The sequence below is a fragment of the Amblyomma maculatum genome, chromosome 1 (assembly GCF_055883805.1).
Source record: "Amblyomma maculatum isolate TAMU_Amacu chromosome 1, ASM5588380v1, whole genome shotgun sequence".
Taxonomy (NCBI): domain Eukaryota; kingdom Metazoa; phylum Arthropoda; class Arachnida; order Ixodida; family Ixodidae; genus Amblyomma; species Amblyomma maculatum.
The window spans coordinates 219288369-219298308 of NC_139344.1; the positions used below are offsets into that span (position 1 = coordinate 219288369).

General features: G+C 48.7%; 1 pseudogene; it reads right to left on the reverse strand.

The window, feature by feature from the left end:
• Nucleotides 1-3578: 3578 nt before the first annotated feature.
• On the reverse strand, nucleotides 3579-4894 carry LOC146205641 (uncharacterized; annotated as a pseudogene).
• Between the last annotated feature and the right edge of the window lie 5046 nt (nucleotides 4895-9940).

Consider the following 9940-nt stretch of genomic DNA (forward strand, 5'->3'; position numbering starts at 1 on the left):
CTTAAAATAAAAATGGACTGCAGGATATATCGTGCCATTTTCCATGACTTGACGAAATATTTGATGGTTTTCCTGACGTCTCCCTGATTTTTCCCGGTGCGTGAAATTTCCCTGACAATTCCCAGCTGCTGGACACCCTGGAGGACAAACCTCCAGCAGCCCGCACACCACTAGCGAACCACTTCGAATCTGCCGCGCAAACAGTTCCACGCACGAAGAGCGCCGAGCGAGTCGACTGAAGCAGAGAGAGACCTGGGGCCGTATTACAGACGGCTCACACTCACAATCACACTCACACTCACAATCTTCCTATTGGCCAGCGGCAAAACGGTGGGAGTGGCCGTCCTTTACATCATCGACGTCTGCTGTTTACGTCATGAACACACTTGAAGTGGTGACGTCGACTACGGCCAATTGTGAGCGGGGGATGTGAGCGACGCGAGCCGCTCACAACTCGTTTGTGAGCGCGCTCACAAAGGAAAAATGGCGGCGGTCTATGCGGCGGCCGGCGTTCTCGTGAGGCGGTAGCGGCGGCGCCCCGACGCGATCGTCGGCAAAGGACGGTGTACGAAGACTGTTTGACGTGCCGGGCGAGATGTTTCGACGCATGTTGCTACTCGAGAAGGATATAGGACAGTGACTGTGCGACGCGACGAACTGAGATAGGTGTGTGCGGCCGAGTGCGCTGTCTGTGTGGCGGCAGATAATGTGTGCACTGCGCTTTTTCCGAGCTCCTAGTGGCTTCCAAACCGCTACTGGCAACGAGGCGAACATCGGCCTCGCGCAGCCGACACTTCGAAAGCGTTTGCGGCATGCAGCAAGGCGGCGGCGAAGAAAGGCTTCCTTAGTCACGGCAGCATACCGGGCGTCGTCGGGCTTGTCGACGGCCCATCGGGCGTCTACGAGTAGCCTTGTGATGTCCCTGTTTTCAGATATGAGATGCCGACATGATTTGGGCCATGAACCTCCCTACGTGGTATCTTGGCATGATGCTTTCTTCTGGCGGCCTTCTCGGCTGCACACAGGCCGAGGAAGGCCTTCTGCGAGGCGTCGAATTCACGACAGTGAGCCGTGCTGCTCTTTGCAAGATAAGTTACGGTAGGCTCCACATGCCTCACATGTATTGCCGTTCTTGGGCTTTTATAAAAGCTGAAACGTAAGACACGTCGTACATTTTTGAAATGCCTACGTAAGAAACGAATATGGGAATGCGTGTGTTTGATGCCTGTATTGAGTAGGAATGGGGCACCATTTATACCGATATGAAGTGCAAGGCTGTCCTTACAGCAATGTTGCTGAAACTTTCAATCATTCATTGTCTGCACTCCCATGAATGTCATCGTCAGCAAGACCTGGCAATGAGCTACTTGATGCGACTCTTCCATTGTGTCAGCAAGGCTGTTAAAGTTTATGAGGCTGTTGAGGTCGACAACGACGAAGAATGTGCTTAACAGCGTGCCATTTTCGGTTATGCTGGTGAAAGGGGCACCTGTTGGAAACATGGCTGCCAGTGTCATGGCATCCCGGTCCGGACTCTCCATAACAGCTATAGAACAAGGCATACACCTCCACAAGGTTAATGGTGGATAACTGCGTAGGCGTGCTGAAGAGCCGCTTCCAGTGCTTGCAAAAATACTAGACGCTCCTCTACCAGCCAGAGCGTGTAACATGTGCCGTGTTGCATAACTTCTTTGGATGTCTTCCTGCCTGCAGACGAGGAGGGTGCTGCTGGCTTGGACAAGAAAGGGTCACATCTGTGTACCGGCTACTTGGAAGTGGGATCACTATTGCCATGCATACCTCTAGGGAAAAGCCATACAGAATCATGTTAGCCTGTTCCACAGAACCTGCCACCAGAGCTGGCTGGCACAGCTGCCCATGGTGCGGCAACAGCTGCGGCGTCAATGCCAGCACAACAATCGGCTATGATATACCACACGTAGCTGACCAACTCATCGCAGGCAGCCAAGTGCAGCGCCTTCTCGTTTCATGTCTGTGCCAGAAACCTTTGTGATAATGATGAATCTTCTCGAACCTCATCTGTCAAGTCAAATTTGTCTTCGTACCCCCCCCCCCCCCCAACCCCATTCACTGTTGCTTGCAACCGTGCATGTTGGTGTTTGTGTGTGTGCCTGTGTTTGAGTACATAATTAAAGTGTTTCACAACGAGGCAGCAATTGTGATGCCTATCGGAATGGGAAAGTCTCACAGAAGTTTTTTAGAAGCACGTGTATCAACTGTGCCCCTTTATTTTCCTGCAGCGCTTCACACGCTTGAATATGCAGCAGCGAAACCAACTGCCTGCATTAGCACAGGCAGTTATTTGCACGTGCTGCACGATTGTGCTACACAGAGAAGACATACACGAATAATTTTTTAGAGCCTGTAAGCTGGCACTGTACTCATCGCAGGTCTGACACACTTCAGAAACAAGAAATGAAAGTATTGTGCATAAAACTGCGACACAGAGGCAAGACACAAAATAATAGTTGCTTAAGGATTACAGGCTTGCATAGTAGTTGTCATAGGTATGGCACATTTCAGAAGCAGGAAACAAAGTATGGCTCTTAACAGTGCAGAAACATGACACAAGTAGTGCTATGTACAATGTCTGCATAAGGTAGTCTCCATTAGTGAACCTTCCAGGACTACAGGCCTGCACATACTGTTAGGACGCATAGAAAGCATTTGCTTAATGCTAAACAGTGTAAAGCTGACAAATTGAATGCATAATATTGCGAGTTTTAGTGCTCACAGTGATTGTAGCGTACGCAGAAAAACATCACATATGCATCAAGCAAATGGTGTGTGGGCAGACAGTACGTATCGCTCAAAAGCAATGCAACCCAGTCATGGAGAACAAAGAAAAATAAATGCAGAGCACACTACAATGAAAGCTACATCGAAAGCCCTGTCACGGTGGCACTGCAGTGAATGAAGGCTTCGGGTTCAGTCCCGGCAGGGATGGAAGCATTCTCATGATCATGTTCTTTCCTAAACTATCCAGCTATATACAAACAGATGATCATTCAAACAAAGAACTTCATTTTGACCTACACTACATGCTTCACAGTCGTCTTGCATTTCCTAAAGAGAAACAAATAGAACCACACAGCCTGCGCATTGCACTTTCAGCACTTTTCTCATCGATACTAGTAGGCGCCGACCGAAAACACTTCCGCAAGTTGTCTTTGTCCATTTCCGTGTGAAGCGGTCCATGAAATTTTATCGCTGCAGGTTCTGAACTTCGCCTACGTTCTATTAGATGTTCAGCATGCTCACGGCACCCGAACGGTACTTCGATTTCAGACGACGCTAAAAAAAGCAGCACCTTCTCGGGGAATCAGCTGTTTGCTAGCAGGCCGACATGTGCACTTATGGATGGATGGATGGATGGATGGATGGATGGATGGATGGATGGATGGATGGATGGATGGATGGATGGATGGATGGATGGATGGATGGATGGATGGATGGATGGATGGATGGATGGATGGATGGATGGATACGGCTGAATCCTTTGAATCAGGCGGCGGCGCCACAGGCCGCCTAGCCGTGAGTAGTAATATAGTTAGGATCTATTCTTGCCTTGCTTTCAGCCACCAATCAGCTAGTCTTCGTTTGGTTATTTCTACCCTTTTAAAGTCTATTTTTCCTTCATCATCTTTAAACACCAATGCTTTGGCTAAATCTGCCCCATTGCCTTGTAATACCCCTTAAATGGGGCCTCATGTAATACCCCTTAAATGGGGCCTTCGAGGTATCAATAAATAAATAAAAAAAACTATAGGACGGAGCCCTTTACAAGAAATGATTAAGTGTTCAGCCGTTTCCTCATCCTCCCCACACACCTTGCACAGCGTGTCTATCTCTTGGTACTTAACTCGGTACGTCTTAGTCCGCAATACTCCTGTCCTAGCCTCGAACAACAATGAGCTGCCCCTAGAATTATCGTAAATGTTTTCTTTGGCTATTTCCTGCTTGAAAATTCTGTACATTTCCAATGCTGATTTGGTCTCCATCCCTGTTTTCCACCGACCCCTCTCTGTTTATTTAACCTTTTACTTAATTGATAATTCCTGGCTGGTCCTCCTACTCCTGTCCAAATATTTGCTTGTCAATTTTCTTGTCCGCCTTCTCCATCTTGTGTCAACATTCCTCATGTAGAGGTTGCTGAAGACTTTCCTAGCCCACCGCTTTCCTCCCATTTTTCTCAATCGTTGCTCAAACGCTATCTTGCTGCCAGCTTCCCTGCTCTCAAAAGACCATCCCAGGTCAGCCTGCACACCCTGGTTTGGCGTATTCCCATGAGCTCCCAAAGCAAGCCTACCCACCCCGCGCTGCTTAATTTCCAACCGTGCTCCGACCTCTGATATCATACACAGGACTGAATTGGCAAAAGTTAGACTAGGAACCATCACCCCTTTCCAAATTCCTCGCACCACTTCATACCTAATGTAATTCCACCGTGCCCTGTTTTTAATGACGGCTGCGCTTCTCCTTCCCTTAGCTGCCAAATATTTTTCATGTTCCGTTAGATATTCAGCTCCATTATTTATCCACATCCCAAGATACTTGTATTTATTCACTACTTCCAGCATGTCCTCCTGTATCCTATGTTCGCCAGCCTCATTATCATCAAAATCATGCCTGCCGATTTTTTCTTGCTAAACTGCAGACCTAACTTATCTCCCTCTGTACCACAGATATCTATCAACTCCTGCAAATCTACCCTGTTGTCAGCAATCAGTACTATATCATCTGCATATATTAGTCCTGGTAATGACTGTTGGATACATTCTCCTTGCTTGAATAAGGAAAGGTTGAAGCTGAGTCCACTCCCCTCTAGTTTAGCCTCTAATCCTTGCAGGTGCAGCATGAACAACAAAGGTGACAAGGGGCGTCCTTGTCTAAGCCCCCTCTTTACCTCTACTGGCTTCGACACCTTTTTTTCCCAATTAATTAGCACATGGTTATCCTTATAAATATATTTTAAAATATTGGTTACTCCACTTTCCACGCCTAACACATCCGGAATACTCCATAAGTCTTCTTGAAGTACACTCTCATAGGCTCCTTTGATAGCCAGAAAAGCTAGCCATAGGGGTCTGTGTTCCTTTTCTGCTACCTCAATACACTGTGTCAATGAGAACAGATTGTCCTCTAACCTCCTTTGTTTCCGGAAACCATTCTGCATCTCTCCCAGCACCCCCTTGCTCTCTACCCATGCCTGCAGTCTGTCCTTTATAATCTGCATCACCAACCTGTAGACCACTGATGTTACTGTTATGGGACGGTAGTTGCTTCTGTCAGCTTTGTCCCCCTTTCCCTTTTATATAATGCTCATCCTACTTAGTCTATTCATCAGGAACTTTGCCGTCCATTAACACTTTGCTCACCACCTCTCTTAACGTTTCCTTAGACTTTTGGCCCAATGTCTTGAATAACATAATAAGAATATACCATCCGGGCCTGCTGATGTGCTACTTGGTACTCTCTTCTCAGCCCTTTCCCATTCTCTTTGTCCAATTGAAACAATTGCACTAACCGGTCTATCCTCCTCTACTAAGACACCTATGACATTTTGTTCTTTAAACTTTTCTGACATCATTAGCCGTATATGTTCTATTGCCTTTTCCCCTTCTAGCCGGATACCTTGATCTGTAACAATAGACCTCTGCTCTAGGATAGTCTTATTACTAAGGGAATTCAGATGTTGCCAGAACTTCTTAGCTGCATTTTTATCCTTTTGTACACGTGCCGTAATGTGTGTGAGCACATGTGTGTGGAAACGCTGTCCAAGCCCGGCGCTCGTGGGGTACAGCGTCGCCCTCGCCTGCCAACAGGAGGTGGAGGAGACCCTGTCGCGCTCTGACATGAATTCTTCAACTGCCGAGAGTATAAAAAGCAGCGGCTGTTTCCGCTGCAGGAGGCACTTCAGAGAGACGTCGCAAAGACGACGCCAGACACCAGCTCTACGAGCGTCAGTTTTCTCTCCGGGCATGCGCCTCTGCCCGTTCCTACGTGATGCTGTATTAAACTTTGTTTTTGTTAGTCGACGCCTCGTCTTTTCCGGGACCGCTGATGTCTTCCGCCGAGCCACGGAGCCGTAGGCCATCGCTACCGATGGGGCGTCGAACCACATCCAACAACTGGTGGCAACGGTAAATTGACCCAGGCTTGACCGCGGTCTAACACTACGTATATCATGGCATATCCGAGCTAAGCCACTGCCAATTTTTTATGCTAAAGGATACGACAGAATATTTTTAAAACGTTACGCAAAAGGTCTTTTGATGATTTTGCTTTCTGGACAAGGAACGAATTCATCGTTGTGGAAAGTTTAAACGCTTTACAGGAATTCACTTTTCGCAATAAACGCTTCAGGATAAATAGTAAAGATATTTCCACAGGTTCTATAAGCTCAGCAACCAAAACGAGTGCATATCACAGGTGGTGCCAGCGCAAAAACTGTGTCACTAGTACTTTATCATCCCTCATCGCACCGCGGTCGCCAGAGCAACATAGAAAGAAACGTCGCTATCCGCCTAATTGTGGTATTACACAAATTGCTCTTTGCGCACCTACTTGTAATTTATGGTACCACTCACAAATTCAGAAACCCTGGCTAATACGCCCGCGTTTAGGCGTGTATCGTCATGAATGACGGAAACGTCAATGAGCAGCTGCTCTGCGCTCAGCTCGCAACCGTTTATGGTCACGTTGACCAGGTTGAAGTGGTCTCATATGTTGAAGCGCAAGCGTCGACCAAAGCTAAGGCAATGTTAGAATCATCGGTGGTCACGTGAATCAACAAGATCGCCTGGCTGGACATAACGACGTCTGCTAGAATCTACACCGCTTCATCATTCATGTCGCTGGCCCCGACGCATAGCTCCTGTATGCTTGCATTCCTATACGGAGAGTGTCACACATTCCCCACCAGCGCTCCTTGCCAAGTTATATTTCGCTAAATTGGCTGCGAAACAATACGGTCAGATGCAGCTTCTTGAGTGTTGCCGGGGTGGCGACGTAGCGGGTGATGACAGAGCTCAGCGTCTCGTCGATATCGGACAGCCAAATCTAGAGGTGGGTGATGTAAATTCAGTGAGAAGCAGTAATCGTAAAAATATCGCTCATAGCTCAGATGTCTCGGCGTGCACACGCATAGAAATGCGAAACTCTTCTGAAAATTATGACTTCGCTGTTGTCAAGATAGTTTCCGAAGACAACATTATTTTCTGCGCCGCTACTGTTAAGGATGGCGACAACGGGTTGGCCCGAGAGCTGCCGCTTTCAACCATCGAGACAAGAATTCCTGATATAAAGAGGTGGAGGGGTCAATGACGGCGACAGCAAGACTCGACTCTGAAGGGCCATCCCAAAATAAATCCGGAAAGGAACGCTGGGTGAATCGGCCGGACGGCGACAGTGGTCAAAGTCAGGCCATCGGGAAACACAGATTCAAGTGGATCCTGGCGTCGCCCACATGGGTCAGTACCCTCAAGGCGGCCACGCGGTCATCCCCTTCGTCTGGCTGACAGCGCGCGGCGGCCCTTGCGACGCTGACGTTTGTGCCCAGACAATGAGGCGCCGGGAGTAAACGCTTCTCCGATTCGTCTTGCCGACGGCGCGCGGTAGCTCGTTCGACACAAGTGTGTCCCAGACTATGCGACGCCGGTAGACAGCGAGCTCCTCGTGTGCTGCCCTCTACACCGCCACAGCGGCTTCCTCCTTCCCCACCAAGTGAAAGGTTTCCAGGGGGAGGGTCTGTGAGAGTGAAAGTGTGTAAATTTGATTGACATTAGAGTGATAAGGACACTCCCTCGACGACAAGCCCGCCCTTCACCTAGGGAACCTGGGGAACACGGACCCTTTAAAACTATGTGTGTGTGCGGGCATCATCAGCTCTACTCTGGAGTTCTTTCCTACTGCTAACAATGTAAATAAACCAAGTTTTCGTCCTTCTACTCCCAACTCCTTCGCTCAGCGGCACTTCTTTCTGAGGCGGAGCGGGCGTCGATGCGGCCGAGGATCCGCCCAGCGGTACCCGAGTCCCACCTCTAATACCTAGATGGCAGCAGTTGGGTCGACCATGCGACCTGGTACTGCTTCTGCAGGTGAGTGCTTGGACTTTTGCTTGAGATTCGCCAGGCTTCAAATTTTGGGTTAATTAATTTGAACTGCTGGGAATCAAGGGAAGTTGTTAGTTGAGGCGCGTGTGATAACCTCACGACAACAGTGTGTCAGCAAAGTCAAAACTCAGAGCAGCAACCATGGATCTTTTGAGTTGGCCGGAGGCGGATTTGCTAGCGATGTGCGAGGAGATGGGTGCGGAAGTTCATGATCAGATGGAGAAATCTGATATTTGTAAAGCTCTCTTGGAAACTGGGGATGAAGAGTTATTAAGCTTTACTTGGGAACTCCTCAAATCAGACCGTAGGATAAAGGAAGAGGAAGAACGCCGGCTAGAAGCCGAAGAAGAGGAGCTAGATCGCAGGGAAGCAGCAAAGAAGCAACAAGAGTGGGAAGCAAAGTTAGCGCAGCACCGGAAAGAAATGGAAAGGCTGGACGCTGAACTAGGGCATTCCAGAAAGGCAGAGCTGTAACCTCGGAGGACGAAAAAGGCGAGAAATTAGAGCGCCAGGAAACAGGGAGACAAGAAATTAGTCGTAATCAATCAGATGAGGGGAGGAACGGCTACTCAATAAGGAATACTGCTCAATTGGGGCACTAAAGTAAAACCCGAGAGCCAAAATTGCAGGACACACTCCGAAGCTAGAGGTAAGCGCGATCCGACCCCTGTTCAGCTGAGACCCGCTCTGCTTCAAACCGTCGGCAGGTTACCACCTTCAAACGCTGCGAAAAAGGAAAGAGCTCCTAATCGTTCTCTACAGAGAGGTGTGGTAGATGCAAAGCAACTAGTTGACCAGCCGAGTCGCCGTGTTGACAAGATAGCGGATCCCGTGCAAGTGCCCAGCGGAGAGAAAACTGGAAGATGGGAAAGTGTGACCCCAGTCCGAAGGAAGGCGGCAAGCGATACCAAGTTGGTTAAGCGCGAAAATGTGAGAAAAACGTTAGCGCGAGCATCCAATCGGCATGGTCACAGAAAAGAAACAGGTGGGATGCCCCCATATGCAGGTCGCGATGTTGAGCGTAACCTTGGAAGGTGTGCACAATGCAGTGTGCACCAGGGCCAACACATTAGCTGTGACGCAGGGGATCAGTTGTCGGTTATTTATGAATTTAGCTCTTCCTAGCTAGGTTCCTAGCATCTCTCACTCATGAACCCCAGCTTAGCACGTGGCTTAAGCTGTACGCACGCGCTTTGAAATATGCGATTGCAAAGGGCGCGAAAAAATCCGCCACGCTTCCAACGGAAACCCTTTCCTTTGTTCGCTGAACGCTATATTGCAACGTTAGCGTTAGTATGGAATAGTTCAGTACGTCTATCAATGCACCAAATCCCAGAGGCGACATGATGGTGCTGGCCTATTGCCACGGGAGCGCAATGTAAACATACATTTCAATGAATCCTCCACTTGCGGTCCCGAACTCGTTTTTTTGCAGCACAGGGCCGCTGATCCTGGCAGACCAAGGGCCTAGACTACTCCGGAGCGCTGATACTGGCCCGCGGCATCCGACAAGGAGAGTCTGTCGAGCAGCGTACCCAACGGATCTTCGAGCCGTTCCAGCCAGGAGCGTCTGGAAATGAGGAATCACCAACGTGGTTGGACAGGATTAGCCATGTAGTGCATGATCTCCTTGCAAATGGGGAAGCCCCTATTTCTTTTGTGTTGATTGTCTCGGAACAATTCGTACTAAGCATTTAAAATTAAAACGAGGAGAAACGGAAGAGATTGGGCTAAAATTCGTTCAGGTGCCTGATACTTCCTTCGCATGACCCGTGAAGCGTCTCAATATTATGCAATGAGAAATG